The sequence below is a fragment of the Micromesistius poutassou genome (assembly GCF_964030765.1).
Source record: "Micromesistius poutassou genome assembly, contig: SCAFFOLD_2563, whole genome shotgun sequence".
Classification (NCBI taxonomy): domain Eukaryota; kingdom Metazoa; phylum Chordata; class Actinopteri; order Gadiformes; family Gadidae; genus Micromesistius; species Micromesistius poutassou.
The window spans coordinates 43,076-67,894 of record NW_028177522.1 but is presented as its reverse complement, the minus strand read 5'-3'; the positions used below and the strand labels follow the sequence as shown (position 1 = coordinate 67,894).

Genomic DNA, 24,819 nt, shown 5'->3' with positions numbered 1-24,819 from the left:
CATAACAACCATTTGTCCAACATGGAGGACAGTCAACTGATTGACGATTCAGAAGACCGGGGGAACTTATGCTGTGCATTATCATTAGTTTGTAAAACAGAATGTTGGTGGTATAGTGGTGAGCATAGCTGCTTCCCAAGCAGTGGACAGGGGTGCGATTCACGGCCAATGCATTGATACATTTAAACAAATGCCAGGACGATTCAGGACTTGGAACGTTTGATATTGGGATGTTTCAGTGGTAATGGACAACCCAGACTTTGTTCATGAAAACGGAAAGTCGTGGTACATTGGCTCTTCTGAAACCTCTGTGAACTAATGCTGTGAGGTATAATTTATATCAATTTAGAATAGTGATATAATTAGATATAATTTAATTATACAGTGTTGGTGGTATAGTGATGAGCATAGCTGCTTCCCAAGAAGTTGACCCGGGGTTCGATTCCCGGCCAATGCATTGAATTCCCAGCATGATTCGATAAACGATTGATAATGGGATACTTTTGTGGTCAAGGACAACCCAGAATGAAAACGGAAAGTAATGGTGCATTTACTCTTCTGACACCTCTGTGAACTGATCATTTATATATCTTTGACTAAGAGCGTTGGTGGTGAAAGTGGTGAGCATAGCTGCCTCCCAAGCAGTTGACCTGTGTTTGATTCCCAGCCAATGCATTGAACTGCATTTACGAATCTCAGGACTTGCACGATTGACGGTGGCATGTTGGCTATCATTTATATTTTTTTTATCAATAGCGTTGGTGGTATAGTGGTGAGCATAGCTGCTTCCCAAGCAGTTGACCTAGGTTTCATTCCCGGCCAATGCCTTGATTTCTTTCTTTCCTATGTGATTCAGGACATAAACGATTGATAATGGGATACTTTTGTGGTCAAGGACAACCCAGACTTTGTTCATGAAGACGGTAAGTCGTGGTGCAGTGTTACTTCTGACACCTCTGTGAACTAATGCTGTGAGGCATAATTTATAAAAATTTAACAAACAGCATTGGTGGTATAGTGGTGAGCATAGCTGCTTCCCAAGCAGTTGACCCGGGTTTGATTCCCGGTCAATGCATTGATCTTCTTTAAGAGATCTCAGGACTTGGACGATTGACACTGGACTGTTATAGTGGTAAGGGACAATCCAAACTTTATTCTTGAAAAGAAATGTTGTGGTGGTTTCGCTCATTGGAAAACTCTCTCTCAGCTGAAACCTCTATGCTGTAAGTTATCATTTATGTTTTTCTTTAATACAGCGTTGGTGGTATAGTGGTGAGCATAGCTGTTTCCCAAGCAGTTGACCCGGGTTCCATTCCCGGCCAATGCATTGATCATCTTGAACAAATCCAACGACTTGGATGATGGACACTGGACTGTTATAGAGGTAAGGGACAATCCAAACTTTTTCATAAAAAGAAAAGTTGTGGTAGTTTTGGTCAGCTGAAACCTCTCGCTGTTGAAACCTCTATGCTGTATGGTGTCATTTATATTAATCTGTTTAACAGCGTTGGTGGAATAGTGGTGAGCATTGCTGCTTCCCGAGCAATTGACCTGGGTACGATTCCCGGCCAATGCATTGATCTTCTTTAGCAAATCTCAGGACTTGAACGATGGACACTGGACTGTTATAGTGGTAAGGGACAATCCAAACTTTGTTCTTGAAAAGAAATGTTGTGGTGGTTTTGCTCATCAAAACCTCTCTCTCAGCTGAAACCTCTATGCTGTAAGGTATCATTTATATTATTCTGATACACAGCGTTGGTGGTATAGTGGTGAGCATAGCTGCTTCCCAAGCAATTGACCCGGGTTCGATTCCCGGCCAATGCATTGATCTTCTTTAAAGAATCTCAGGACTTGGATGATGGACACTGGACTGTTATAGTGGTGAGGGACAATCCAAACTTTGTTCATGAAAAGAAAAGTTGTGGTAGTTTCGGTCAGCTGAAACCTCTCTCTCAGCTGAAACCTCTATGCTGTAAGGTATCATTTATATTTTTCTATTATACAGCGTTGGTGGTATAGTGGTGAGCATAGCTGCTTCCCAAGCAGTTGACCCGGGTTCGATTCCCGGCCAATGCATTGATGTTCTTTAACAAATCTCAGGACTTGGTCGATGGACACTGGACTGTTATAGTGGTAAGGGACAATCCAAACTTTGGTCATGAAAAGAAAAGATGTGGAAGTTTCGGTCAGCTGAAACCTCTCTCTCAGCTGAAACCTCTATGCTGTAAGGTATCATTTATATTATTCTGAAACACAGCGTTGGTGGTATAGTGGAGAGCATAGCTCCTCCTAAGTAGTTGACCCTGGTTCGATTCCCGGCTAATGCATTGATCTTCTTTAAAGAATCTCAGGACTTGGACGATGGACACTGGACTGTTATAGTGGTAAGGGACAATCCAAACTTTGTTCATGAAAAGAAAAGATGTGGAAGTTTCGGTCAGCTGAAACGTCTATGCTGTAAGGTATCATTTATATTATTCTGATACACAGCGTTGGTGGAATAGTGGTGAGCATAGCTGCTTCCCAAGCAGTTGACCCGGGTTCGATTCCCGGCCAATGCATTGATCTTCTTTAAAGAATCTCAGGACTTGGACGATGGAAGCTGGACTGTTATAGTGGTAAGGGACAATCCAAACTTTGTTCATGAAAAGAAAAGATGTGGAAGTTTCGGTCAGCTGAAACCTCTCTCTCAGCTGAAACCTCTATGCTGTAAGGTATCATTTATATTTTTCTATTATACAGCGTTGGTGGTATAGTGGTGAGCATAGCTGCTTCCCAAGCAGTTGACCCGGGTTCGATTCCCGGCCAATGCATTGATGTTCTTTAACAAATCTCAGGACTTGGTCGATGGACACTGGACTGTTATAGTGGTAAGGGACAATCCAAACTTTGGTCATGAAAAGAAAAGATGTGGAAGTTTCGGTCAGCTGAAACCTCTCTCTCAGCTGAAACCTCTATGCTGTAAGGTATCATTTATATTATTCTGAAACACAGCGTTGGTGGTATAGTGGAGAGCATAGCTCCTCCTAAGTAGTTGACCCTGGTTCGATTCCCGGCTAATGCATTGATCTTCTTTAAAGAATCTCAGGACTTGGACGATGGACACTGGACTGTTATAGTGGTAAGGGACAATCCAAACTTTGTTCATGAAAAGAAAAGATGTGGAAGTTTCGGTCAGCTGAAACGTCTATGCTGTAAGGTATCATTTATATTATTCTGATACACAGCGTTGGTGGAATAGTGGTGAGCATAGCTGCTTCCCAAGCAGTTGACCCGGGTTCGATTCCCGGCCAATGCATTGATCTTCTTTAAAGAATCTCAGGACTTGGACGATGGAAGCTGGACTGTTATAGTGGTAAGGGACAATCCAAACTTTGTTCATGAAAAGAAAAGATGTGGAAGTTTCGGTCAGCTGAAACCTCTCTCTCAGCTGAAACCTCTATGCTGTAAGGTATCATTTAGATTTTTCTGTTAAACAGCGTTGGTGATATAGTGGTGAGCATAGCTGCTTCCCAAGCAGTTGACCCGGGTTCGATTCCCGGCCAATGCATTGATCTTCTTTAACAAATCTCAGGACTTGGACGATGGACACTGGACTGTTATAGTGGTAAGGGACAATCCAAACTTTGTTCATGAAAAGAAAAGTTCTGGTAGTTTCGGTCAGCTGAAACCTCTCACTCAGCTGAAACCTCTATGCTGTAAGGTATCATTTATATTAATCTGTTATACAGCGTTGGTGGTATAGTGGTGAGCATAGCTGCTTCCCAAGCAGTTGACCTGGGTTCGATTCCCGGCCAATGCATTGATCTTCTTTAACAAATCTCAGGACTTGGACGATGGACACTGGACTGTTATAGTGGTAAGGGACAATCCAAACTTTGTTCATGAAAAGAAAAGTTGTGGTAGTTTCGGTCAGCTGAAACCTCTCTCTCAGCTGAAACCTCTATGCTGTAAGGTATCATTTATATTTTTATATTAAACAGCGTTGGTGGTATAGTGGTGAGCATAGCTGCTTCCCAAGCAGTTGACCCGGGTTCGATTCCCGGCCAATGCATTGATGTCCTTTAACAAATCTCAGGACTTGGACAATGGACACTGGACTGTTATAGTGGTAAGGGACAATCCAAACTTTGGTCATGAAAAGAAAAGATGTGGAAGTTTCGGTCAGCTGAAACCTCTATGCTGTAAGGTATCATTTATATTATTCTGAAACACAGTGTTGGTGGTATAGTGGTGAGCATAGCTGCTTCCCAAGTAGTTGACCCGGGTTCGATTCCCGGCCAATGCATTGATCTTCATTAAAGAATCTCAGGACATGGACACTGGACTGTTATAGTGGTAAGGGACGTTCCAAACTTTGTTCATGAAAAGAAAAGATGTGGAAGTTTCGGTCAGCTGAAACCTCTCTCTCAGCTGAAACGTCTATGCTGTAAGGTATCATTTATATTATTCTGAAACACAGCGTTGGTGGTATACTGGTGAGCATAGCTGCTTCCCAAGCAGTTGACCCGGGTTCGATTCCCGGCCAATGCATTGATCTTCTTTAAAGAATCTCAGGACTTGGATGATGGACACTGGACTGTTATAGTGGTAAGGGACAATCCAAACTTTGTTCATGAAAAGAAAAGATGTGGAAGTTTCGGTCAGCTGAAACCTCTCTCTCAGCTGAAACCTCTATGCTGTAAGGTATCATTTAGATTTTTCTGTTAAACAGCGTTGGTGGTATAGTGGTGAGCATAGCTGCTTCCCAAGCAGTTGACCCGGGTTTGATTCCCGGCCAATGCATTGATGTTCTTTAACAAATCTCAGGACTTGGACGATGGACACTGGACTGTTATAGTGGTAAGGGACAATCCAAACTTTGGTCAAGAAAAGATGTGGAAGTTTCTGTCAGCTGAAACCTCTCTCTCAGCTGAAACCTCTATGCTGTAAGGTATCATTTATATTATTCTGATACACTTCGTTGGTGGTATAGTGGTGAGCATAGCTGCTTCCCAAGCAGTTGACCCGGGTTCGATTCCCAGCCAATGCATTGATCTTCTTTAAAGAATCTCAGGACTTGGACGATGGACACTGGACTGTTATAGTGGTAAGGGACAATCCAAACTTTGTTCATGAAAAGAAAAGTTGTGGTAGTTTCGGTCAGCTGAAACCTCTCTCTCAGCTGAAACCTCTATGCTGTAAGGTATCATTTAGATTTTTTTGTTATACAGCGTTGGTGGTATAGTGGTGAGCATAGCTGCTTCCCAAGCAGTTGACCCGGGTTCGATTCCCGGCCAATGCATTTATCTTCTTTAAAGAATCTCAGGACTTGGACGATGGACACTGGACTGTTATAGTGGTAAGGGACAATCCAAACTTTGTTCATGAAAAGAAAAGATGTGGAAGTTTCGGTCAGCTGATGCCTCTCTCTCAGCTGAATCCTCTATGGTGTAAGGTATCATTTATATTATTCTGATACACAGCGTTGGTGGTATAGTGGTGAGCATAGCTACTTCCCAAGCAGTTGACCCGGGTTCGATTCCCGGCCAATGCATTGATCTTCTTTAAAGAATCTCAGGACTTGGATGATGGACACTGGACTGTTATAGTGGTGAGGGACAATCCAAACTTTGTTCATGAAAAGAAAAGATGTGGAAGTTTCGGTCAGCTGAAGCCTCTCTCTCAGCTGAGACCTCTATGCTGTAAGGTATCATTTAGATTTTTCTGTTAAACAGCGTTGGTGGTATAGTGGTGAGCATAGCTGCTTCCCAAGCAGTTGACCCGGGTTCGATTCCTGGCCAATGCATTGATCTTCTTTAACAAATCTCAGGACTTGGACGATGGACACTGGACTGTTATAGTGGTAAGGGACAATCCAAACTTTGTTCATGAAAAGAAAAGTTGTGGTAGTTTCGGTCAGCTGAAACCTCTATGCTGTAAGGTATCATTTATATTAATCTGTTATACAGCGTTGGTGGTATAGTGGTGAGCATAGCTGCTTCCCAAGCAGTTCACCCGGGTTCGATTCCCGGCCAATGCATTGTTGTTCTTTAACAAATCTCAGGACTTGGACGATGGACACTGGACTGTTATAGTGGTAAGGGACAATCCAAACTTTGTTCATGAAAAGAAAAGTTGTGGTAGTTTCGGTCAGCTGAAACCTCTCTCTCAGCTGAAACCTCTATGCTGTAAGGTATCATTTATATTTTTCTATTATACAGCGTTGGTGGTGTAGTGGTGAGCATAGCTGCTTCCCAAGCAGTTGACCCGGGTTCGATTCCCGGCCAATGCATTGATGTTCTTTAACAAATCTCAGGACTTGGTCGATGGACACTGGACTGTTATAGTGGTAAGGGACAATCCAAACTTTGGTCATGAAAAGATGTGGAAGTTTCGGTCAGCTGAAACCTCTCTCTCAGCTGAAACCTCTATGCTGTAAGGTATCATTTATATTATTCTGAAACACAGCGTTGGTGGTATAGTGGAGAGCATAGCTCCTCCTAAGTAGTTGACCCTGGTTCGATTCCCGGCTAATGCATTGATCTTCTTTAAAGAATCTCAGGACTTGGACGATGGACACTGGACTGTTATAGTGGTAAGGGACAATCCAAACTTTGTTCATGAAAAGAAAGGATGTGGAAGTTTCGGTCAGCTGAAACGTCTATGCTGTAAGGTATCATTTATATTATTCTGATACACAGCGTTGGTGGAATAGTGGTGAGCATAGCTGCTTCCCAAGCAGTTGACCCGGGTTCGATTCCCGGCCAATGCATTGATCTTCTTTAAAGAATCTCAGGACTTGGACGATGGAAGCTGGACTGTTATAGTGGTAAGGGACAATCCAAACTTTGTTCATGAAAAGAAAAGATGTGGAAGTTTCGGTCAGCTGAAACCTCTCTCTCAGCTGAAACCTCTATGCTGTAAGGTATCATTTTGATTTTTCTGTTAAACAGCGTTGGTGGTATAGTGGTGAGCATAGCTGCTTCCCAAGCAGTTGACCCGGGTTCGATTCCCGGCCAATGCATTGATCTTCTTTAACAAATCTCAGGACTTGGACGATGGACACTGGACTGTTATAGTGGTAAGGGACAATCCAAACTTTGTTCATGAAAAGAAAAGTTGTGGTAGTTTCGGTCAGCTGAAACCTCTCTCTCAGCTGAAACCTCTATGCTGTAAGGTATCATTTATATTTTTATATTAAACAGCGTTGGTGGTATAGTGGTGAGCATAGCTGCTTCCCAAGCAGTTGACCCGGGTTCGATTCCCGGCCAATGCATTGATGTCCGTTAACAAATCTCAGGACTTGGACAATGGACACTGGACTGTTATAGTGGTAAGGGACAATCCAAACTTTGGTCATGAAAAGAAAAGATGTGGAAGTTTCGGTCAGCTGAAACCTCTATGCTGTAAGGTATCATTTATATTATTCTGAAACACAGTGTTGGTGGTATAGTGGTGAGCATAGCTGCTTCCCAAGTAGTTGACCCGGGTTCGATTCCCGGCCAATGCATTGATCTTCATTAAAGAATCTCAGGACATGGACACTGGACTGTTATAGTGGTAAGGGACGATCCAAACTTTGTTCATGAAAAGAAAAGATGTGGAAGTTTCGGTCAGCTGAAACCTCTCTCTCAGCTGAAACGTCTATGCTGTAAGGTATCATTTATATTATTCTGAAACACAGCGTTGGTGGTATACTGGTGAGCATAGCTGCTTCCCAAGCAGTTGACCCGGGTTCGATTCCCGGCCAATGCATTGATCTTCTTTAAAGAATCTCAGGACTTGGATGATGGACACTGGACTGTTATAGTGGTAAGGGACAATCCAAACTTTGTTCATGAAAAGAAAAGATGTGGAAGTTTCGGTCAGCTGAAACCTCTCTCTCAGCTGAAACCTCTATGCTGTAAGGTATCATTTAGATTTTTCTGTTAAACAGCGTTGGAGGTATAGTGGTGAGCATAGCTGCTTCCCAAGCAGTTGACCCGGGTTCGATTCCCGGCCAATGCATTGATGTTCTTTAACAAATCTCAGGACTTGGACGATGGACACTGGACTGTTATAGTGGTAAGGGACAATCCAAACTTTGGTCAAGAAAAGATGTGGAAGTTTCTGTCAGCTGAAACCTCTCTCTCAGCTGAAACCTCTATGCTGTAAGGTATCATTTATATTATTCTGATACACTTCGTTGGTGGTATAGTGGTGAGCATAGCTGCTTCCCAAGCAGTTGACCCGGGTTCGATTCCCGGCCAATGCATTGATCTTCTTTAAAGAATCTCAGGACTTGGACGATGGACACTGGACTGTTATAGTGGTAAGGGACAATCCAAACTTTGTTCATGAAAAGAAAAGTTGTGGTAGTTTCGGTCAGCTGAAACCTCTCTCTCAGCTGAAACCTCTATGCTGTAAGGTATCATTTAGATTTTTTTGTTATACAGCGTTGGTGGTATAGTGGTGAGCATAGCTGCTTCCCAAGCAGTTGACCCGGGTTCGATTCCCGGCCAATGCATTTATCTTCTTTAAAGAATCTCAGGACTTGGACGATGGACACTGGACTGTTATAGTGGTAAGGGACAATCCAAACTTTGTTCATGAAAAGAAAAGTTGTGGTAGTTTCGGTCAGCTGAAACCTCTATGCTGTAAGGTATCATTTATATTAATCTGTTAAACAGCGTTGGTGGTATAGTGGTGAGCATAGCTGCTTCCCAAGCAGTTCGCCCGGGTTCGATTCCCGGCCAATGCATTGTTTCTTCTTTAACAAATCTCAGGACTTGGACGATGGACACTGGACTGTTATAGTGGTAAGGGACAATCCAAACTTTGTTCATGAAAAGAAAAGTTGTGGTAGTTTCGGTCAGCTGAAACCTCTCTCTCAGCTGAAACCTCTATGCTGTAAGGTATCATTTATATTTTTCTATTAAACAGTGTTGGTGGTATAGTGGTGAGCATAGCTGCTCCACAAGCAGTTGACCCGGGTTCGATTCCCGGCCAATGCATTGATGTTATTTAACAAATCTCAGGACTTGGTCGATGGACACTGGACTGTTATAGTGGTAAGGGACAATCCAAACTTTGGTCATGAAAAGAAAAGATGTGGAAGTTTCGGTCAGCTGAAACCTCTCTCTCAGCTGAAACCTCTATGCTGTAAGGTATCATTTATATTATTCTGAAACACAGCGTTGGTGGTATAGTGGAGAGCATAGCTCCTCCTAAGTAGTTGACCCTGGTTCGATTCCCGGCTAATGCATTGATCTTCTTTAAAGAATCTCAGGACTTGGACGATGGACACTGGACTGTTATAGTGGTAAGGGACAATCCAAACTTTGTTCATGAAAAGAAAAGATGTGGAAGTTTCGGTCAGCTGAAACGTCTATGCTGTAAGGTATCATTTATATTATTCTGATACACAGCGTTGGTGGAATAGTGGTGATCATAGCTGCTTCCCAAGCAGTTGACCCGGGTTCGATTCCCGGCCATTGCATTGATCTTCTTTAAAGAATCTCAGGACTTGGACGATGGAAGCTGGACTGTTATAGTGGTAAGGGACAATCCAAACTTTGTTCATGAAAAGAAAAGATGTGGAAGTTTCGGTCAGCTGAAACCTCTCTCTCAGCTGAAACCTCTATGCTGTAAGGTATCATTTAGATTTTTCTGTTAAACAGCGTTGGTGGTATAGTGGTGAGCATAGCTGCTTCCCAAGCAGTTGACCCGGGTTCGATTCCCGGCCAATGCATTGATCTTCTTTAACAAATCTCAGGACTTGGACGATGGACACTGGACTGTTATAGTGGTAAGGGACAATCCAAACTTTGTTCATGAAAAGAAAAGTTCTGGTAGTTTCGGTCAGCTGAAACCTCTCACTCAGCTGAAACCTCTATGCTGTAAGGTATCATTTATATTAATCTGTTATACAGCGTTGGTGGTATAGTGGTGAGCATAGCTGCTTCCCAAGCAGTTGACCTGGGTTCGATTCCCGGCCAATGCATTGATCTTCTTTAACAAATCTCAGGACTTGAACGATGGACACTGGACTGTTATAGTGGTAAGGGACAATCCAAACTTTGTTCATGAAAAGAAAAGTTGTGGTAGTTTCGGTCAGCTGAAACCTCTCTCTCAGCTGAAACCTCTATGCTGTAAGGTATCATTTATATTTTTATATTAAACAGCGTTGGTGGTATAGTGGTGAGCATAGCTGCTTCCCAAGCAGTTGACCCGGGTTCGATTCCCGGCCAATGCATTGATGTCCTTTAACAAATCTCAGGACTTGGACAATGGACACTGGACTGTTATAGTGGTAAGGGACAATCCAAACTTTGGTCATGAAAAGAAAAGATGTGGAAGTTTCGGTCAGCTGAAACCTCTCTCTCAGCTGAAACCTCTATGCTGTAAGGTATCATTTATATTATTCCAATACACAGCGTTGGTGGTATTGTGGTGAGCATAGCTGCTTCCCAAGCAGTTGACCCGGGTTCGTTTCCCGGCCAATGCATTGATCTTCTTTAAAGAATCTCAGGACTTGGACGATGGACTGTTATAGTGGTAAGGGACAATCCAAACTTTGTTCATGAAAAGAAAAGTTGTGGTAGTTTCGGTCAGCTGAAACCTCTCTCTCAGCTGAAACGTCTATGCTGTAAGGTATCATTTATATTATTCTGTTAAACAGCGTTGGTGGTATAGTGGTGAGCATAGCTGCTTCCCAAGCAGTTGACCCGGGTTCGATTCCCGGCCAATGCATTGATCTTCTTTAAAGAATCTCAGGACTTGGACGATGGACACTGGACTGTTATAGTGGTAAGGGACAATCCAAACTTTGTTCAAGAAAAGATGTGGATGTTTCGGTCAGCTGAAACCTCTCTCTCAGCTGAAACCTCTATGCTGTAAGGTATCATTTAGAAAAGTTCTGGTAGTTTCGGTCAGCTGAAACCTCTATGCTGTAAGGTATCATTTATATCATTCTGAAACACAGCGTTGGTGGTATAGTGGTGAGCATAGCTGCTTCCCAAGCAGTTGACCCGGGTTCGATTCCCGGCCAATGCATTGATGTTCTTTAACAAATCTCAGGACTTGGACGATGGACACTGGACTGTTATAGTGGTAAGGGACAATCCAAACTTTGTTCATGAAAAGAAAAGTTGTGGTAGTTTCGGTCGGCTGATACCTCTCTCTCAGCTGAAACCTCTATGCTGTAAGGTATCATTTATATTTTCCTACTATACAGCGTTGGTGGTATAGTGGTGAGCATAGCTGCTTCCCAAGCAGTTGACCCGGGTTCGATTCCCGGCCAATGCATTGATGTTCTTTAACAAATCTCAGGACTTGGACGATGGACACTGGACTGTTATAGTGATAAGTGACAATCCAAACTTTGTTCATGAAAAGAAAAGTTGTGGTAGTTTCTGTCAGCTGAAACCTCTATCTCAGCTGAAACCTCTATGCTGTAAGGTATCATTTAGATTTTTCTGTTATACAGAGTTGGTGGTATAGTGGTGAGCATAGCTGCTTCCCGAGCAGTTGACCCGGGTTCGATTCCCGGCCAATGCATTGATCATCTTTAACAAATCTCAGGACTTGGACGATGGACACTGGACTGTTATAGTGGTAAGGGACAATCCAAACTTTGTTCATGAAAAGAAAAGTTGTCGTAGTTTCGGTCAGCTGAAACCTCTATGCTGTAAGGTATCATTTATATTTTTCTGTTATACAGCGTTGGTGGTATAGTGGTGAGCAAAGCTGCTTCCCAAGCAGGTGACCGGGGTTCGATTCCCGGTCAATGCATTGATCTTATTTATCAAATCTCAGGACTTGGACGATGGACACTGGACTGTTATAGTGGTAAGGGACAATCCAAACTTTGTTCCTGAAAAGAAAAGTTGTGGTAGTTTCGGTCAGCTGAAATATCTATCTCAGCTGAAACCTCTATGCTGTAAGGTATCCTTTAGATTTTTCTGTTATTCAGCGTTGGTGGTATAGTGGTGAGCATAGCTGCTTCCCAAGCAGTTGACCCGGGTTCGATTCCCGGCCAATGCATTGATCTTCTTTAACAAATCTCTGGACTTGGACGATGGACACTGGACTGTTATAGTGGTAAGGGACAATCCAAACTTTGTTCATGAAAAGAAAAGTTGTGGTAGTTTCGGTCAGCTGAAACCTCTCTCTCAGATGAAACCTCTATGCTGTAAGGTATCATTTCTTTTAATCCGATACACAGCGTTGGTGGTATAGTGGTGAGCATAGCTGCTTCCCAAGCAGTTGACCCGGGTTCGATTCCCGGCCAATGCATTGATCTTCATTAAAGATTCTCAGGACTTGGACGATGGACACTGGACCGTTATAGTGGTAAGGGACAATCCAAACTTTGTTCATGAAAAGAAAAGATGTGGTAGTTTCGGTCAGCTGAAACCTCTATGCTGTAAGGTATCATTTATATTTTTCTGTTATACAGCGTTGGTGGTATAGTGGTGAGCAAAGCTGCTTCCCAAGCAGGTCAATGCATTGATCTTCTTTATCAAATCTCAGGACTTGGACGATGGACACTGGACTGTTATAGTGGTAAGGGGCAATCCAAACTTTGTTCATGAAAAGTAAAGTTGTGGTAGTTTCAGTCAGCTGAAACCTCTCTCTCAGCTGAAACTTCTATGCTGTAAGGTATCATTTATATTATTCTGTTATACAGCGTTGGTGGTATAGTGGTGAGCATAGCTGCTTCCCAAGCAGTTGACCCGGGTTCGATTCCCGGCCAATGCATTGATGTTCTTTAACAAATCTCAGGACTTGGACGATGGACACTGGACTGTTATAGTGGTAAGGGACAATCCAAACTTTGTTCATGAAAAGAAAAGTTGTGGTAGTTTCGGTCAGCTGAAACCTCTATCTCAGCTGAAACCTCTATGCTGTAAGGTATCCTTTAGATTTTTCTGTTAAACAGCGTTGGTGGTATAGTGGTGAGCATAGGTGCTTCCCAAGCAGTTGACCCGGGTTCGATTCCCGATCAATGCATCGATCTTCTTTAACAAATCTCAGGACTTGGTCGATGGACACTGGACTGTTATAGTGGTAAGGGACAATCCAAACTTTGGTCATGAAAAGAAAAGATGTGGAAGTTTCGGTCAGCTGAAACCTCTCTCTCAGCTGAAACCTCTATGCTGTAAGGTATCATTTATATTGTTCTCTAATACAGAGTTGGTGGTATAGTGGTGAGCATAGCTGCTTCCCAAGTAGTTGACCCGGGTTCGATTCCCGGCCAATGCATTGATCTTCTTTAACAAATCTCAGGACTTGGACGATGCACACTGGACTGTTATAGTGGTAAGGGACAATCCAAACTTTGTTCATGAAAAGAAAAGTTCTTGTAGTTTCGGTCAGCTGAAACCTCTATGCTGTAAGGTATCATTTATATTGTTCTGAAACACAGCGTTGGTGGTATAGTGGTGAGCATAGCTGCTTCCCAAGCAGTTGACCCGGGTTCGAATCCCGGTCAATGCATTGATCTTCTTTAAAGAATCTCAGGACTTGGATGATGGACACTGGACTGTTATAGTGGTAAGGGACAATCCAAACTTTGTTCATGAAAAGAAAGGATGTGGTAGTTTCGGTCAGCTGAAACCTCTATGCTGTAAGGTATCATTTATATTAATCTGTTATACAGCGTTGGTGGTATAGTGGTGAGCATAGCTGCTTCCCAAGCAGTTGACCCGGGTTCGATTCCCGGTCAATGCATTGATGTTCTTTAACAAATCTCAGGACTTGGTCGATGGACACTGGACTGTTATAGTGGTAAGGGACAATCCAAACTTTGGTCATGAAAAGAAAAGATGTGGAAGTTTCGGTCAGCTGAAACCTCTCTCTCAGCTGAAACCTCTATGCTGTAAGGTATCATTTAGATTTTTCTGTTATACAGCGTTGGTGGTATAGTGGTGAGCATAGCTGCTTCCCAAGCAGTTGACCCGGGTTCGATTCCCGGCCAATGCATTTATCTTCTTTAAAGAATCTCAGGACTTGGACGATGGACACTGGACTGTTATAGTGGTAAGGGACAATACAAACTTTGTTCATGAAAAGAAAAGATGTGGAAGTTTCGGTCAGCTGATGCCTCTCTCTCAGCTGAATCCTCTATGCTGTAAGGTATCATTTATATTATTCTGATACACAGCGTTGGTGGTATAGTGGTGAGCATAGCTGCTTCCCAAGCAGTTGACCCGGGTTCGATTCCCGGCCAATGCATTGATCTTCTTTAAAGAATCTCAAGACTTGGACGATGGACACTGGACTGTTATAGTGGTAAGGGACAATCCAAACTTTGTTCATGAAAAGAAAAGTTGTGGTAGTTTCGGTCAGCTGAAACCTCTATGCTGTAAGGTATCATTTATATTTTTCTGTTATACAGCGTTGGTGGTATAGTGGTGAGCAAAGCTGCTTCCCAAGCAGGTCAATGCATTGATCTTCTTTATCAAATCTCAGGACTTGGACGATGGACACTGGACTGTTATAGTGGTAAGGGGCAATCCAAACTTTGTTCATGAAAAGTAAAGTTGTGGTAGTTTCGGTCAGCTGAAACCTCTCTCTCAGCTGAAACCTCTATGCTGTAAGGTATCATTTATATTATTCTGTAATACAGCGTTGGTGGTATAGTGGTGAGCATAGCTGCTTCCCAAGCAGTTGACCCGGGTTCGATTCCCGGCTAATGCATTGATGTTCTTTAACAAATCTCAGGACTTGGACGATGGACACTGGACTGTTATAGTGGTAAGGGACAATCCAAACTTTGTTCCTGAAAAGAAAAGTTGTGGTAGTTTCGGTCAGCTGAAGCCTCTATCTCAGCTGAAACCTCTATGCTGTAAGGTATCCTTTAGATTTTTCTGTTATACAGCGTTGGTGGTATAGTGGTGAGCATAGCTGCTTCCCAAGCAGTTGACCCGGGTTAGATTCCCGGCCAATGCATTGATCTTCATTAAAGATTCTCAGGACTTGGACGATGGACACTGGACTGTTATAGTGGTAAGGGACAATCCAAACTTTGTTCATGAAAAGAAAAGATGTGGAAGTTTCGGTCAGCTGAAACCTCTCTCTCAGCTGAAACGTCTATGCTGTAAGGTATCATTTATATTATTCTGAAACACAGCGTTGGTGGTATAGTGGTGCGCATAGCTGCTTCCCAAGAAGTTGACCCGGGTTCGATTCCCGGCCAATGCATTGATCTTCTTTAAAGAATCTCAGGACTTGGATGATGGACACTGGACTGTTATAGTGGTGAGGGACAATCCAAACTTTGTTCATGAAAAGAAAAGATGTGGAAGTTTCGGTCAGCTGAAACCTCTCTCTCAGCTGAAACCTCTATGCTGTAAGGTATCATTTAGATTTTTCTGTTAAACAGCGTTGGTGGTATAGTGGTGAGCATAGCTGCTTCCCAAGCAGTTGACCCGGGTTCGATTCCCGGCCAATGCATTGATCTTCTTTAACAAATCTCAGGACTTTGACGATGGACACTGGACTGTTATAGTGGTAAGGGCCAATCCAAACTTTGTTCATGAAAAGAAGAGTTGTGGTAGTTTCGGTCAGCTGAAACCTCTATGCTGTAAGGTATCATTTATATTAATCTGTTATACAGCGTTGGTGGTATAGTGGTGAGCATAGCTGCTTCCCAAGCAGTTGACTCGGGTTCGATTCCCGGCCAATGCATTGATGTTCTTTAACAAATCTCAGGACTTGGACGATGGACACTGGACTGTTATAGTGGTAAGGGACAATCCAAACTTTGTTCATGAAAAGTAAAGTTGTGGTAGTTTCGGTCAGCTGAAACCTCTCTCTCAGCTGAAACCTCTATGCTGTAAGGTATCATTTATATTTTTCTATTATACAGGGTTGGTGGTATAGTGGTGAGCATAGCTGCTTCCCAAGCAGTTGACCCGGGTTCGATTCCCGGTCAATGCATTGATGTTCTTTAACAAATCTCAGGACTTGGTCGATGGACACTAGACTGTTATAGTGGTAAGGGACAATCCAAACTTTGGTCATGAAAAGAAAAGATGTGGAAGTTTCGGTCAGCTGAAACCTCTCTCTCAGCTGAAACCTCTATGCTGTAAGGTATCATTTATATTGTTCTCTAATACAGCGTTGGTGGTATAGTGGTGAGCATAGCTGCTTCCCAAGCAGTTGACCCGGGTTCGATTCCCGGCCAATGCATTGATCTTCTTTAACAAATCTCAGGACTTGGACGATGGACACTGGACTGTTATAGTGGTAAGGGACAATCCAAACTTTGTTCATGAAAAGAAAAGTTCTTGTAGTTTCGGTCAGCTGAAACCTCTATGCTGTAAGGTATCATTTAGATTTTTCTGTTATACAGCGTTGGTGGTATAGTGGTGAGCATAGCTGCTTCCCAAGCAGTTGACCCGGGTTCGATTCCCGGCCAATGCATTGATCTTCTTTAAAGAATCTCAGGACTTGGACGATGGACACTGGACTGTTATAGTGGTAAGGGACAATCCAAACTTTGTTCATGAAAAGAAAAGATGTGGAAGTTTCGGTCAGCTGAAACCTCTCTCTCAGCTGAAACGTCTATGCTGTAAGGTATCATTTATATTATTCTGATACACAGCGTTGGTGGAATAGTGGTGAGCATAGCTGCTTCCCAAGCAGTCGACCCGGGTTCGATTCCCGGCCAATGCATTGATCTTCTTTAAAGAATCTCAGGACTTGGACGATGGAAGCTGGACTGTTATAGTGGTAAGGGACAATCCAAACTTTGTTCATGCAAAGAAAAGATTTGGAAGTTTCGGTCAGCTGAAACCTCTCTCTCAGCTGAAACGTCTATGCTGTAAGGTATCATTTATATTAATCTGTTATACAGCGTTGGTGGTATAGTGGTGAGCATAGCTGCTTCCCAAGCAGTTGACCCGGGTTCGATTCCCGGCCAATGCATTGATGTTCTTTAACAAATCTCAGGACTTGGTCGATGGACACTGGACTGTTATAGTGGTAAGGGACAATCCAAACTTTGGTCATGAAAAGAAAAGATGTGGAAGTTTCGGTCAGCTGAAACCTCTATGCTGTAAGGTATCATTTATATTGTTCTCTAATACAGCGTTGGTGGTATAGTGGTGAGCATAGCTGCTTCCCAAGCAGTTGACCCGGGTTCGATTCGCGGCCAATGCATTGATCTTCTTTAACAAATCTCAGGACTTGGACGATGGACACTGGACTGTTATAGTGGTAAGGGACAATCCAAACTTTGTTCATGAAAAGAAAAGTTATTGTAGTTTCGGTCAGCTGAAACCTCTATGCTGTAAGGTATCATTTAGATTTTTCTGTTATACAGCGTTGGTGGTATAGTGGTGAGCATAGCTGCTTCCCAAGCAGTTGACCCGGGTTTGATTCCCGGCCAATGCATTGATCTTCTTTAAAGAATCTCAGGACTTGGACGATGGACACTGGACTGTTATAGTGGTAAGGGACAATCCAAACTTTGTTCATGAAAAGAAAAGATGTGGAAGTTTCGGTCAGCTGAAACATCTCTCTCAGCTGAAACGTCTATGCTGTAAGGTATCATTTATATTAATCTGTTATACAGCGTTGGTGGTATAGTGGTGAGCATAGCTGCTTCCCAAGCAGTTGACCCGGGTTCGATTCCCGGCCAATGCATTGATGTTCTTTAACAAATCTCAGGACTTGGTCGATGGACACTGGACTGTTATAGTGGTAAGGGACAATCCAAACTTTGGTCATGAAAAGAAAAGATGTGGAAGTTTCGGTCAGCTGAAACCTCTCTCTCAGCTCAAACCTCTATGCTGTAAGGTATCATTTATATTCTTCTCTAATACAGCGTTGGTGGTATAGTGGTGAGCATAGCTGCTTCCCAAGCAGTTGACCCGGGTTCGATTCGCGGGCAATGCATTGATCTTCTTTAACAAATCTCAGGACTTGGACGATGGACACTGGACTGTTATAGTGGTAAGGGACAATCCAAACTTTGTTCATGAAAAGAAAAGTTCTTGTAGTTTCGGTCAGCTGAAACCTCTATGCTGTAAGGTATCATTTAGATTTTTCTGTTATACAGCGTTGGTGGTATAGTGGTGAGCATAGCTGCTTCCCAAGCAGTTGACCCGGGTTCGATTCCCGGCCAATGCATTGATCTTCTTTAAAGAATCTCAGGACTTGGACGATGGACACTGGACTGTTATAGTGGTAAGGGACAATCCAAACTTTGTTCATGAAAAGAAAAGATGTGGAAGTTTCGGTCAGCTGAAACCTCTCTCTCAGCTGAAACCTCTATGCTGTAAGGTATCATTTATATTACTCTGATACACAGCGTTGGTGGTATAGTGGTGAGCATAGCTGCTTCCCAAGCAGTTGACCCGGGTTCGATTCCCGGCCAATGCATTGATCTTCTTTAAAGAATCTCAGGACTTGGACGATGGACACTGGACTGTTATAGTGGTAAGGGACAATCCAAACTTTGTTCATGAAAAGAAAAGTTGTCGTAGTTTCGGTCAGCTGAAACCTCTATGCTGTAAGGTATCCTTTAGATTTTTATGTTATACAGCGTTGGTGGTATAGTGGTGAGCATAGCTGCTTCCCAAGCAGTTGACCCGGGTTCGATTCCCGGTCAATGCATTGATCTTCTTTAACAAATCTCTGGAATTGGACGATGGACACTGGACTGTTATAGTGGTAAGGGACAATCCAAACTTTGTTCATGAAAAGAAAAGTTGTGGTAGTTTCGGTCAGCTGAAACCTCTCTCTCAGCTGAAACATCTATGCTGTAAGGTATCATTTATATTATTCCAATACACAGCGTTGGTGGTATTGTGGTGAGCATAGCTGCTTCCCAAGCAGTTGACCCGGGTTCGTTTCCCGGCCAATGCATTGATCTTCATTAAAGAATCTCAGGACTTGGACGATGGACTGTTATAGTGGTAAGGGACAATCCAAACTTTGTTCATGAAAAGAAAAGTTGTGGTAGTTTCGGTCAGCTGAAACCTCTCTCTCAGCTGAAACGTCTATGCTGTAAGGTATCATTTATATTAAACTGTTATACAGCGTTAGTGGTATAGTGGTGAGCATAGCTGCTTCCCAAGCAGTTGACCCGGGTTCGATTCCCGGCCAATGCATTGATCTTCTTTAAAGAATCTCAGGACTTGGACGATGGACACTGGACTGTTATAGTGGTAAGGGACAATCCAAACTTTGTTCAAGAAAAGATGTGGAAGTTTCGGTCAGCTGAAACCTCTCTCTCAGCTGAAACCTCTATGCTGTAAGGTATCATTTAGAAAAGTTCTGGTAGTTTCGGTCAGCTGAAACCTCTATGCTGTAAGGTATCATTTATATTATTCTGAAACACAGTGTTGGTGGTATAGTGGTGAGCATAGCTGCTTCCCAAGCAGTTGACCCGGGTTCGATTCCCGGCCAATGCATTGATGTTCTTTAACAAATCTCAGGACTTGGACGATGGACACTGGACTGTTATAGTGATAAGTGACAATCCAAACTTTGTTCATGAAAAGAAAAGTTGTGGTAGTTTCTGTCAGCTGAAACCTCTATCTCAGCTGAAACCTCTATGCTGTAAGGTATCATTTAGATTTTTCTGTTATACAGAGTTGGTGGTATAGTGGTGAGCATAGCTGCTTCCCGAGCAGTTGACCCGGGTTCGATTCCCGGCCAATGCATTGATCATCTTTAACAAATCTCAGGACTTGGACGATGGACACTGGACTGTTATAGTGGTAAGGGACAATCCAAACTTTGTTGATGAAAAGCAAAGTTTTCGTAGTTTCGGTCAGCTGAAACCTCTATGCTGTAACGTATCATTTATATTTTTCTGTTATACAGCGTTGGTGGTAGAGTGGTGAGCATAGCTGCTTCCCAAGCAGTTGACCCGGGTTCGATTCCCGGCCAATGCATTGATGTTCTTTAACAACTCTCAGGACTTGGACGATGGACACTGGACTGTTATAGTGGTAAGGGACAATCCAAACTTTGATCCTGAAAAGAAATGTTGTGGTAGTTTCGGTCAGCTGAAATATCTATCTCAGCTGAAACCTCTATGCTGTAAGGTATCCTTTAGATTTTTGTGTTATTCAGCGTTGGTGGTATAGTGGTGAGCATAGCTGCTTCCCAAGCAGTTGACCCGGGTTCGATTCCCGGCCAATGCATTGATGTTCTTTAACAAATCTCAGGACTTGGACGATGGACACTGGACTGTTATAGTGGTAAGGGACAATCCAAACTTTGGTCATGAAAAGAAAAGATGTGGAAGTTTCGGTCAGCTGAAACCTCTCTCTCAGCTGAAACCTCTATGCTGTAAGGTATCATTTATATTATTCTGAAACACAGCGTTGGTGGTATAGTGGAGAGCATAGCTCCTCCTAAGTAGTTGACCCTGGTTCGATTCCCGGCTAATGCATTGATCTTCTTTAAAGAATCTCAGGACTTGGACGATGGACACTGGACTGTTATAGTGGTAAGGGACAATCCAAACTTTGTTCATGAAAAGAAAAGATGTGGAAGTTTCGGTCAGCTGAAACGTCTATGCTGTAAGGTATCATTTATATTATTCTGATACACAGCGTTGGTGGAATAGTGGTGAGCATAGCTGCTTCCCAAGCAGTTGACCCGGGTTCGATTCCCGGCCAATGCATTGATCTTCTTTAAAGAATCTCAGGACTTGGACGATGGAAGCTGGACTGTTATAGTGGTAAGGGACAATCCAAACTTTGTTCATGAAAAGAAAAGATGTGGAAGTTTCGGTCAGCTGAAACCTCTCTCTCAGCTGAAACCTCTATGCTGTAAGGTATCATTTAGATTTTTCTGTTAAACAGCGTTGGTGATATAGTGGTGAGCATAGCTGCTTCCCAAGCAGTTGACCCGGGTTCGATTCCCGGCCAATGCATTGATCTTCTTTAACAAATCTCAGGACTTGGACGATGGACACTGGACTGTTATAGTGGTAAGGGACAATCCAAACTTTGTTCATGAAAAGAAAAGTTCTGGTAGTTTCGGTCAGCTGAAACCTCTCACTCAGCTGAAACCTCTATGCTGTAAGGTATCATTTATATTAATCTGTTATACAGCGTTGGTGGTATAGTGGTGAGCATAGCTGCTTCCCAAGCAGTTGACCTGGGTTCGATTCCCGGCCAATGCATTGATCTTCTTTAACAAATCTCAGGACTTGGACGATGGACACTGGACTGTTATAGTGGTAAGGGACAATCCAAACTTTGTTCATGAAAAGAAAAGTTGTGGTAGTTTCGGTCAGCTGAAACCTCTCTCTCAGCTGAAACCTCTATGCTGTAAGGTATCATTTATATTTTTATATTAAACAGCGTTGGTGGTATAGTGGTGAGCATAGCTGCTTCCCAAGCAGTTGACCCGGGTTCGATTCCCGGCCAATGCATTGATGTCCTTTAACAAATCTCAGGACTTGGACAATGGACACTGGACTGTTATAGTGGTAAGGGACAATCCAAACTTTGGTCATGAAAAGAAAAGATGTGGAAGTTTCGGTCAGCTGAAACCTCTATGCTGTAAGGTATCATTTATATTATTCTGAAACACAGTGTTGGTGGTATAGTGGTGAGCATAGCTGCTTCCCAAGTAGTTGACCCGGGTTCGATTCCCGGCCAATGCATTGATCTTCATTAAAGAATCTCAGGACATGGACACTGGACTGTTATAGTGGTAAGGGACGTTCCAAACTTTGTTCATGAAAAGAAAAGATGTGGAAGTTTCGGTCAGCTGAAACCTCTCTCTCAGCTGAAACGTCTATGCTGTAAGGTATCATTTATATTATTCTGAAACACAGCGTTGGTGGTATACTGGTGAGCATAGCTGCTTCCCAAGCAGTTGACCCGGGTTCGATTCCCGGCCAATGCATTGATCTTCTTTAAAGAATCTCAGGACTTGGATGATGGACACTGGACTGTTATAGTGGTAAGGGACAATCCAAACTTTGTTCATGAAAAGAAAAGATGTGGAAGTTTCGGTCAGCTGAAACCTCTCTCTCAGCTGAAACCTCTATGCTGTAAGGTATCATTTAGATTTTTCTGTTAAACAGCGTTGGTGGTATAGTGGTGAGCATAGCTGCTTCCCAAGCAGTTGACCCGGGTTTGATTCCCGGCCAATGCATTGATGTTCTTTAACAAATCTCAGGACTTGGACGATGGACACTGGACTGTTATAGTGGTAAGGGACAATCCAAACTTTGGTCAAGAAAAGATGTGGAAGTTTCTGTCAGCTGAAACCTCTCTCTCAGCTGAAACCTCTATGCTGTAAGGTATCATTTATATTATTCTGATACACTTCGTTGGTGGTATAGTGGTGAGCATAGCTGCTTCCCAAGCAGTTGACCCGGGTTCGATTCCCAGCCAATGCATTGATCTTCTTTAAAGAATCTCAGGACTTGGACGATGGACACTGGACTGTTATAGTGGTAAGGGACAATCCAAACTTTGTTCATGAAAAGAAAAGTTGTGGTAGTTTCGGTCAGCTGAAACCTCTCTCTCAGCTGAAACCTCTATGCTGTAAGGTATCATTTAGATTTTTTTGTTATACAGCGTTGGTGGTATAGTGGTGAGCATAGCTGCTTCCCAAGCAGTTGACCCGGGTTCGATTCCCGGGCAATGCATTCATCTTCTTTAAAGAATCTCAGGACTTGGACGATGGACACTGGACTGTTATAGTGGTAAGGGACAATCCAAACTTTGTTCATGAAAAGAAAAGATGTGGAAGTTTCGGTCAGCTGATGCCTCTCTCTCAGCTGAATCCTCTATGGTGTAAGGTATCATTTATATTATTCTGATACACAGCGTTGGTGGTATAGTGGTGAGCATAGCTACTTCCCAAGCAGTTGACCCGGGTTCGATTCCCGGCCAATGCATTGATCTTCTTTAAAGAATCTCAGGACTTGGATGATGGACACTGGACTGTTATAGTGGTGAGGGACAATCCAAACTTTGTTCATGAAAAGAAAAGATGTGGAAGTTTCGGTCAGCTGAAGCCTCTCTCTCAGCTGAGACCTCTATGCTGTAAGGTATCATTTAGATTTTTCTGTTAAACAGCGTTGGTGGTATAGTGGTGAGCATAGCTGCTTCCCAAGCAGTTGACCCGGGTTCGATTCCCGGCCAATGCATTGATCTTCTTTAACAAATCTCAGGACTTGGACGATGGACACTGGACTGTTATAGTGGTAAGGGACAATCCAAACTTTGTTCATGAAAAGAAAAGTTGTGGTAGTTTCGGTCAGCTGAAACCTCTATGCTGTAAGGTATCATTTATATTAATCTGTTATACAGCGTTGGTGGTATAGTGGTGAGCATAGCTGCTTCCCAAGCAGTTCACCCGGGTTCGATTCCCGGCCAATGCATTGTTGTTCTTTAACAAATCTCAGGACTTGGACGATGGACACTGGACTGTTATAGTGGTAAGGGACAATCCAAACTTTGTTCATGAAAAGAAAAGTTGTGGTAGTTTCGGTCAGCTGAAACCTCTCTCTCAGCTGAAACCTCTATGCTGTAAGGTATCATTTATATTTTTCTATTAAACAGCGTTGGTGGTGTAGTGGTGAGCATAGCTGCTTCCCAAGCAGTTGACCCGGGTTCGATTCCCGGCCAATGCATTGATGTTCTTTAACAAATCTCAGGACTTGGTCGATGGACACTGGACTGTTATAGTGGTAAGGGACAATCCAAACTTTGGTCATGAAAAGAAAAGATGTGGAAGTTTCGGTCAGCTGAAACCTCTCTCTCAGCTGAAACCTCTATGCTGTAAGGTATCATTTATATTATTCTGAAACACAGAGTTGGTGGTATAGTGGAGAGCATAGCTCCTCCTAAGTAGTTGACCCTGGTTCGATTCCCGGCTAATGCATTGATCTTCTTTAAAGAATCTCAGGACTTGGACGATGGACACTGGACTGTTATAGTGGTAAGGGACAATCCAAACTTTGTTCATGAAAAGAAAGGATGTGGAAGTTTCGGTCAGCTGAAACGTCTATGCTGTAAGGTATCATTTATATTATTCTGATACACAGCGTTGGTGGAATAGTGGTGAGCATAGCTGCTTCCCAAGCAGTTGACCCGGGTTCGATTCCCGGCCAATGCATTGATCTTCTTTAAAGAATCTCAGGACTTGGACGATGGAAGCTGGACTGTTATAGTGGTAAGGGACAATCCAAACTTTGTTCATGAAAAGAAAAGATGTGGAAGTTTCGGTCAGCTGAAACCTCTCTCTCAGCTGAAACCTCTATGCTGTAAGGTATCATTTTGATTTTTCTGTTAAACAGCGTTGGTGGTATAGTGGTGAGCATAGCTGCTTCCCAAGCAGTTGACCCGGGTTCGATTCCCGGCCAATGCATTGATCTTCTTTAACAAATCTCAGGACTTGGACGATGGACACTGGACTGTTATAGTGGTAAGGGACAATCCAAACTTTGTTCATGAAAAGAAAAGTTGTGGTAGTTTCGGTCAGCTGAAACCTCTCTCTCAGCTGAAACCTCTATGCTGTAAGGTATCATTTATATTTTTATATTAAACAGCGTTGGTGGTATAGTGGTGAGCATAGCTGCTTCCCAAGCAGTTGACCCGGGTTCGATTCCCGGCCAATGCATTGATGTCCGTTAACAAATCTCAGGACTTGGACAATGGACACTGGACTGTTATAGTGGTAAGGGACAATCCAAACTTTGGTCATGAAAAGAAAAGATGTGGAAGTTTCGGTCAGCTGAAACCTCTATGCTGTAAGGTATCATTTATATTATTCTGAAACACAGTGTTGGTGGTATAGTGGTGAGCATAGCTGCTTCCCAAGTAGTTGACCCGGGTTCGATTCCCGGCCAATGCATTGATC

The 24,819-nt window shown here is 43.0% G+C and overlaps 42 non-coding genes across 42 annotated transcripts; all 42 read left to right on the top strand.

Moving 5' to 3' along the window:
- The first annotated feature begins 2,007 nt into the window (after positions 1–2,007).
- On the top strand, positions 2,008–2,079 carry AC3HAE_045852 (transfer RNA glycine (anticodon CCC)). The gene has a single exon. It is a non-coding gene; the product is annotated as a tRNA-Gly (tRNA).
- Positions 2,080–2,744: 665 nt separating this feature from the next.
- Positions 2,745–2,816, top strand: AC3HAE_045851 (transfer RNA glycine (anticodon CCC)). Its single transcript has one exon. It is a non-coding gene; the product is annotated as a tRNA-Gly (tRNA).
- Positions 2,817–3,481: 665 nt separating this feature from the next.
- Positions 3,482–3,553, top strand: AC3HAE_045850 (transfer RNA glycine (anticodon CCC)). The gene has a single exon. It is a non-coding gene; the product is annotated as a tRNA-Gly (tRNA).
- A 180-nt stretch (positions 3,554–3,733) lies between these two features.
- Positions 3,734–3,805, top strand: AC3HAE_045849 (transfer RNA glycine (anticodon CCC)). The gene has a single exon. It is a non-coding gene; the product is annotated as a tRNA-Gly (tRNA).
- Positions 3,806–3,985: 180 nt separating this feature from the next.
- On the top strand, positions 3,986–4,057 carry AC3HAE_045848 (transfer RNA glycine (anticodon CCC)). The gene has a single exon. It is a non-coding gene; the product is annotated as a tRNA-Gly (tRNA).
- A 1,158-nt stretch (positions 4,058–5,215) lies between these two features.
- Positions 5,216–5,287, top strand: AC3HAE_045847 (transfer RNA glycine (anticodon CCC)). The gene has a single exon. It is a non-coding gene; the product is annotated as a tRNA-Gly (tRNA).
- A 918-nt stretch (positions 5,288–6,205) lies between these two features.
- Positions 6,206–6,277, top strand: AC3HAE_045846 (transfer RNA glycine (anticodon CCC)). Its single transcript has one exon. It is a non-coding gene; the product is annotated as a tRNA-Gly (tRNA).
- A 660-nt stretch (positions 6,278–6,937) lies between these two features.
- AC3HAE_045844 (transfer RNA glycine (anticodon CCC)) lies at positions 6,938–7,009 on the top strand. Its single transcript has one exon. It is a non-coding gene; the product is annotated as a tRNA-Gly (tRNA).
- A 180-nt stretch (positions 7,010–7,189) lies between these two features.
- On the top strand, positions 7,190–7,261 carry AC3HAE_045843 (transfer RNA glycine (anticodon CCC)). Its single transcript has one exon. It is a non-coding gene; the product is annotated as a tRNA-Gly (tRNA).
- A 1,158-nt stretch (positions 7,262–8,419) lies between these two features.
- Positions 8,420–8,491, top strand: AC3HAE_045842 (transfer RNA glycine (anticodon CCC)). The gene has a single exon. It is a non-coding gene; the product is annotated as a tRNA-Gly (tRNA).
- Positions 8,492–8,653: 162 nt separating this feature from the next.
- On the top strand, positions 8,654–8,725 carry AC3HAE_045840 (transfer RNA glycine (anticodon CCC)). Its single transcript has one exon. It is a non-coding gene; the product is annotated as a tRNA-Gly (tRNA).
- Positions 8,726–8,906: 181 nt separating this feature from the next.
- On the top strand, positions 8,907–8,978 carry AC3HAE_045839 (transfer RNA valine (anticodon CAC)). The gene has a single exon. It is a non-coding gene; the product is annotated as a tRNA-Val (tRNA).
- A 665-nt stretch (positions 8,979–9,643) lies between these two features.
- AC3HAE_045838 (transfer RNA glycine (anticodon CCC)) lies at positions 9,644–9,715 on the top strand. Its single transcript has one exon. It is a non-coding gene; the product is annotated as a tRNA-Gly (tRNA).
- Positions 9,716–9,895: 180 nt separating this feature from the next.
- AC3HAE_045837 (transfer RNA glycine (anticodon CCC)) lies at positions 9,896–9,967 on the top strand. Its single transcript has one exon. It is a non-coding gene; the product is annotated as a tRNA-Gly (tRNA).
- Positions 9,968–10,147: 180 nt separating this feature from the next.
- Positions 10,148–10,219, top strand: AC3HAE_045836 (transfer RNA glycine (anticodon CCC)). The gene has a single exon. It is a non-coding gene; the product is annotated as a tRNA-Gly (tRNA).
- A 425-nt stretch (positions 10,220–10,644) lies between these two features.
- AC3HAE_045835 (transfer RNA glycine (anticodon CCC)) lies at positions 10,645–10,716 on the top strand. Its single transcript has one exon. It is a non-coding gene; the product is annotated as a tRNA-Gly (tRNA).
- Positions 10,717–10,947: 231 nt separating this feature from the next.
- On the top strand, positions 10,948–11,019 carry AC3HAE_045833 (transfer RNA glycine (anticodon CCC)). Its single transcript has one exon. It is a non-coding gene; the product is annotated as a tRNA-Gly (tRNA).
- A 180-nt stretch (positions 11,020–11,199) lies between these two features.
- Positions 11,200–11,271, top strand: AC3HAE_045832 (transfer RNA glycine (anticodon CCC)). Its single transcript has one exon. It is a non-coding gene; the product is annotated as a tRNA-Gly (tRNA).
- A 666-nt stretch (positions 11,272–11,937) lies between these two features.
- On the top strand, positions 11,938–12,009 carry AC3HAE_045831 (transfer RNA glycine (anticodon CCC)). The gene has a single exon. It is a non-coding gene; the product is annotated as a tRNA-Gly (tRNA).
- Positions 12,010–12,189: 180 nt separating this feature from the next.
- Positions 12,190–12,261, top strand: AC3HAE_045830 (transfer RNA glycine (anticodon CCC)). The gene has a single exon. It is a non-coding gene; the product is annotated as a tRNA-Gly (tRNA).
- A 393-nt stretch (positions 12,262–12,654) lies between these two features.
- Positions 12,655–12,726, top strand: AC3HAE_045828 (transfer RNA glycine (anticodon CCC)). The gene has a single exon. It is a non-coding gene; the product is annotated as a tRNA-Gly (tRNA).
- Positions 12,727–13,392: 666 nt separating this feature from the next.
- AC3HAE_045827 (transfer RNA glycine (anticodon CCC)) lies at positions 13,393–13,464 on the top strand. The gene has a single exon. It is a non-coding gene; the product is annotated as a tRNA-Gly (tRNA).
- A 162-nt stretch (positions 13,465–13,626) lies between these two features.
- On the top strand, positions 13,627–13,698 carry AC3HAE_045826 (transfer RNA glycine (anticodon CCC)). The gene has a single exon. It is a non-coding gene; the product is annotated as a tRNA-Gly (tRNA).
- A 180-nt stretch (positions 13,699–13,878) lies between these two features.
- AC3HAE_045825 (transfer RNA glycine (anticodon CCC)) lies at positions 13,879–13,950 on the top strand. Its single transcript has one exon. It is a non-coding gene; the product is annotated as a tRNA-Gly (tRNA).
- Positions 13,951–14,130: 180 nt separating this feature from the next.
- AC3HAE_045824 (transfer RNA glycine (anticodon CCC)) lies at positions 14,131–14,202 on the top strand. Its single transcript has one exon. It is a non-coding gene; the product is annotated as a tRNA-Gly (tRNA).
- Positions 14,203–14,595: 393 nt separating this feature from the next.
- AC3HAE_045822 (transfer RNA glycine (anticodon CCC)) lies at positions 14,596–14,667 on the top strand. Its single transcript has one exon. It is a non-coding gene; the product is annotated as a tRNA-Gly (tRNA).
- A 684-nt stretch (positions 14,668–15,351) lies between these two features.
- On the top strand, positions 15,352–15,423 carry AC3HAE_045821 (transfer RNA glycine (anticodon CCC)). Its single transcript has one exon. It is a non-coding gene; the product is annotated as a tRNA-Gly (tRNA).
- A 666-nt stretch (positions 15,424–16,089) lies between these two features.
- AC3HAE_045820 (transfer RNA glycine (anticodon CCC)) lies at positions 16,090–16,161 on the top strand. Its single transcript has one exon. It is a non-coding gene; the product is annotated as a tRNA-Gly (tRNA).
- A 162-nt stretch (positions 16,162–16,323) lies between these two features.
- AC3HAE_045819 (transfer RNA glycine (anticodon CCC)) lies at positions 16,324–16,395 on the top strand. The gene has a single exon. It is a non-coding gene; the product is annotated as a tRNA-Gly (tRNA).
- Positions 16,396–16,827: 432 nt separating this feature from the next.
- AC3HAE_045818 (transfer RNA glycine (anticodon CCC)) lies at positions 16,828–16,899 on the top strand. Its single transcript has one exon. It is a non-coding gene; the product is annotated as a tRNA-Gly (tRNA).
- Positions 16,900–17,547: 648 nt separating this feature from the next.
- On the top strand, positions 17,548–17,619 carry AC3HAE_045816 (transfer RNA glycine (anticodon CCC)). The gene has a single exon. It is a non-coding gene; the product is annotated as a tRNA-Gly (tRNA).
- Positions 17,620–18,033: 414 nt separating this feature from the next.
- Positions 18,034–18,105, top strand: AC3HAE_045815 (transfer RNA glycine (anticodon CCC)). The gene has a single exon. It is a non-coding gene; the product is annotated as a tRNA-Gly (tRNA).
- A 180-nt stretch (positions 18,106–18,285) lies between these two features.
- AC3HAE_045814 (transfer RNA glycine (anticodon CCC)) lies at positions 18,286–18,357 on the top strand. The gene has a single exon. It is a non-coding gene; the product is annotated as a tRNA-Gly (tRNA).
- A 162-nt stretch (positions 18,358–18,519) lies between these two features.
- AC3HAE_045813 (transfer RNA glycine (anticodon CCC)) lies at positions 18,520–18,591 on the top strand. Its single transcript has one exon. It is a non-coding gene; the product is annotated as a tRNA-Gly (tRNA).
- A 1,466-nt stretch (positions 18,592–20,057) lies between these two features.
- AC3HAE_045811 (transfer RNA glycine (anticodon CCC)) lies at positions 20,058–20,129 on the top strand. The gene has a single exon. It is a non-coding gene; the product is annotated as a tRNA-Gly (tRNA).
- Positions 20,130–20,794: 665 nt separating this feature from the next.
- On the top strand, positions 20,795–20,866 carry AC3HAE_045904 (transfer RNA glycine (anticodon CCC)). The gene has a single exon. It is a non-coding gene; the product is annotated as a tRNA-Gly (tRNA).
- Positions 20,867–21,046: 180 nt separating this feature from the next.
- On the top strand, positions 21,047–21,118 carry AC3HAE_045903 (transfer RNA glycine (anticodon CCC)). The gene has a single exon. It is a non-coding gene; the product is annotated as a tRNA-Gly (tRNA).
- Positions 21,119–21,298: 180 nt separating this feature from the next.
- Positions 21,299–21,370, top strand: AC3HAE_045902 (transfer RNA glycine (anticodon CCC)). Its single transcript has one exon. It is a non-coding gene; the product is annotated as a tRNA-Gly (tRNA).
- A 1,662-nt stretch (positions 21,371–23,032) lies between these two features.
- Positions 23,033–23,104, top strand: AC3HAE_045900 (transfer RNA glycine (anticodon CCC)). The gene has a single exon. It is a non-coding gene; the product is annotated as a tRNA-Gly (tRNA).
- Positions 23,105–23,518: 414 nt separating this feature from the next.
- On the top strand, positions 23,519–23,590 carry AC3HAE_045899 (transfer RNA glycine (anticodon CCC)). Its single transcript has one exon. It is a non-coding gene; the product is annotated as a tRNA-Gly (tRNA).
- A 665-nt stretch (positions 23,591–24,255) lies between these two features.
- On the top strand, positions 24,256–24,327 carry AC3HAE_045897 (transfer RNA glycine (anticodon CCC)). The gene has a single exon. It is a non-coding gene; the product is annotated as a tRNA-Gly (tRNA).
- A 180-nt stretch (positions 24,328–24,507) lies between these two features.
- On the top strand, positions 24,508–24,579 carry AC3HAE_045896 (transfer RNA glycine (anticodon CCC)). Its single transcript has one exon. It is a non-coding gene; the product is annotated as a tRNA-Gly (tRNA).
- The last annotated feature ends 240 nt before the right edge of the window (positions 24,580–24,819 follow it).